We start from the raw sequence: 3,529 nt of genomic DNA, 5'->3' as shown, positions 1-3,529 counted from the left end.
TTCCACATATCCACCACTCTCTGGGTGAAAAAGTTTTTCCGCATCTCTGTTCTAAATGGCCTACCCCTTTTTCTTAAACTGTGGCCTCTAGTTCTGGATTCAGCCATCAGCAGGAACATGCTTTCTGCCTCCAGCGTATCCAATCACTTAATAATCTTATATGTCTCAATCAGATCCCCTCTCATCCTTCTAAATTCCAGTGTATACAAGCCCAGTCGCTCCAATCTTTCAACATTTGACAGTCCCGCCATTTCGGGAATTAACCTTGTGAACCTACGCTGCACTCCCTCAATAGCAAGAATGTCCTTCCTCAAATTTGGAGACCAAAACTGAACACAATACTCCAGGTGTGGTCTCACCAGGGCCCTGTACAGCTGCAGAAGGACCTCTTTACTCCTATATTCAATTCCTCTTGTTATAAAGGCCAGCATGCCATTAGCTTTCTTCACTGCCTGCTGTACCTGCATGCTTGCTTTCATTGACTGATGTACAAGAACACCCAGATCTCGTTGTACACCTCCTTTTCCTAACTTGACTCCATTTAGATAGTAATCTGCCTTCCTGTTCTTGCCACCAAAGTGGTAAACCTCACATTTATCCACATTAAACTGCATCTACCATACATTTGCCCACTCACCCAACCTGTCCAAGTCACCCTGCATTCTCATAACATCCTCCTGACATTTCACACTGCCACCCAGCTTTGTGTCATCAGCAAATTTGCTAATGTTACTTTTAATCCTTTCATCTAAATCATTAATGTATATTGTAAACAGCTGCAGTCCCAGCACCGAACCTTGCGGTACCCCACTGGTCACAGCCTGCCATTCCGAAAGGGACCCATTAATCACTACTCTTTGTTTCCTGTCAGCCAGCCAATTTTCAATCCATGTCAGTACTCTGCCCCCAATACCATGTGCCCTAATTTTGCCCACTAATCTCCTATGTGGGACTTTATCAAAAGCTTTCTGGAAGTCCAGGTACACTACAGTCACTGGCTCTCCCTTGTCCATTTTCATAGTTACATCCTCAAAAAACTCCAGAAGATTAGTCAAGCATGATTTTCCCTTCATAAATCCATGCTGACTCGGACTGATCCTTCTACTGCTATCCAAATGTGTCGTAATTTCATCTTTTATAATTGACTCCAGCATCTTTCCCACCACTGACGTCAGGCTAACCAGTCTATAATTCCCTGTTTTCTCTCTCCCTCCTTTCTTGAAAAGTGGGACAACATTAGCCACCCTCCAGTCAGCAGGTACTGTTCCTGAATCTATAGAACATTGAAAAATGATTACCAATGCGTCCATGATTTCTAGAGCCACCTCTTTAAGTACCCTGGGATGCAGACCATCAGGTCCCAGGGACTTATCAGCCTTCAGACTCAACAGTCTATCCAACACCGTTTCTTGCCTAATATAAATTTCCTTCAGTTCATCCTTTACCCTAGTTCCTTTGACCACTATTACATCTGGGAGATTGCTTGTGTCTTCCCTAGTGAAGACAGATCCAAAGTACTTGTTCAACTCATCTGCCATTTCCTTGTTCCCCATAATAAATTCACCCGTTTCTGTCTTCAATTGTCCAATTTTGGACTTAACTTTTTTTTTTTTTGCTATTCACCTTTATATTCTTGGCTAGATAATGTTGTTGTCAGGTAGACCGGGGAACTGGGAACTCACCAATCCTAAACACAACTCAAATACATGCTTGCATTCCACCACCTGCTCTTGAAGTAAGCTCGGCCATGAAATTCAGAGCAGCAAACATCCAGGTCAGTGGAACAAACCCCGGTCAAAAACCTTCCACACACAATCAAACTTTGTAAGGTCGAACGTGGCCGATGTTTTGGGGAGACACAGGTCAAACGGATGCCTGGTCTAGCTGCCGCTCTGAGGTTCAATGGCTGGGCCGGCACTGGCCTGGTGAGGTGGAACAGTGGCTGATTTTGGAAGAGGGCAGTGAGGAGGAAGGAATGCTGTGGGAGGAGTGATGAGAAAGGAGCATTGTGTGAGGGTCAGGGGGAGGGAGCACAGTGGGAAGGGCAGTGAGGAAGGGGGTGAGGAGGGAGCTCTGTGGCAGCTCATTCCATATACTTACAACCCTCCTGGTGAAAAAATTTGTGCCTTTTAATGCTCTCCAATCTCATCTTAAACCTGTGTCCTCTAGCTTCAGGCTCCCCTAACCTGAGGAAAAAACTGCGACCAACACCCTTATCCACACCGCTCATGGTTTTATAAACCTCTGTAAGGTCACCCCTTAGCCTCCTTCACTCCAGGGAAAACAGTCCCAGCTTGTCCAGTCTCTTATAACTCAAGCCCTCCAGCCCATGTAACATCCTCGTGAAACATTTCTGCACCGTCTCCAGCTTGGTGACCAGAACTGCACACAGTACTCCAGGGATGGTTTCTCCAATGTACCGGAGATGACCAGGTGTATGGAATGAGCTGCTTAGAGGAAATGCTAGAGTCACACTGTTTAAAATGGAAACATAGAAAACCGACAGCACAATACAGGCTCTTCGGCCCACAAAGTTGTGTCGAACATGTTCCTACCCTAGAAATGACTAGGCTTACCTATAGCCCTCTATTTTACAAAGCTCCATGTACCTATCTAAAAGCCTCTTAAAAGACCCTATTGTATCCGCCTCCACCACCATTGCCGGCAGCCGATTCCACGTACTCACCACTCTGAGTAAAAAACTTACCCCTGACATCTCCTCTGTAACTACTCTCCAGCACCCTAAACCTGTGTCCTCTTGTGGCAACCATTTCAGCCCTGGGAAAAAGCTTCTGACTCTCCACCACGATCAATGCCTCTCATCATCTTGTACACCTCTATTAGGTAACTTCTCATCCTCCTTCGCTCCAAGGAGAAAAGGCCGAGATCACTTAACCTATTCTCATAAGGCATGCTCCCCAATCCAGGCAGCATCCTTGTAAATCTCTTCTGCACCTTTTCTATGGCTTCCACATCCTTCCTGTAGTGAGGCGACCAGAACTGAGCACAGTACTCCAACTGGGATCTGGCCAGGGTCCAGCTGCAACATTACCTCTCGGCTCCTAAATTCCACAATTGATGATTCCATCAATCCATTTAGCAATCAGATGGCAAAGGGGAAGAAGCTGTTTCTGAATTGCTGTATGTGTGCCTTTAGGCTCCTGCACCTCCTTCCTGACAGTGACAATGAGAAGAGGACATGTCCTCGGTGATGGGGTCCTCAATAATGATCATCACGTTTCCAAGGCATCACCCCTTGATGATGTGCTGGATATTACAGTGCTTGTACCCAAGAGGGAGGGAGCTAATTTCAGAACCCTAATTTTACAACTAATTTTACTCCAAATATCAACACTGCTGAATCTATCCTCTTTTTAAGATAAATGTTAAGATTTGTCACATCTGCATCAGAACGTACAGTGAAACGTATTGTTTGTGTTGTAAACCGACACAGTCTGAGGATAGTGCCGGGGTCAGTCCACAAGCGACACTGTGCTTCCAGCACCAACATTGCATGCCCACAGCTTAC

Source organism: Hemitrygon akajei, chromosome 1 (genome assembly GCF_048418815.1).
Source record: "Hemitrygon akajei chromosome 1, sHemAka1.3, whole genome shotgun sequence".
In the NCBI taxonomy this organism is placed as follows: Eukaryota; Metazoa; Chordata; class Chondrichthyes; order Myliobatiformes; family Dasyatidae; genus Hemitrygon; species Hemitrygon akajei.
The sequence above is the reverse complement of the archived record's forward strand: the minus strand, read 5'-3'. Positions refer to the sequence as shown.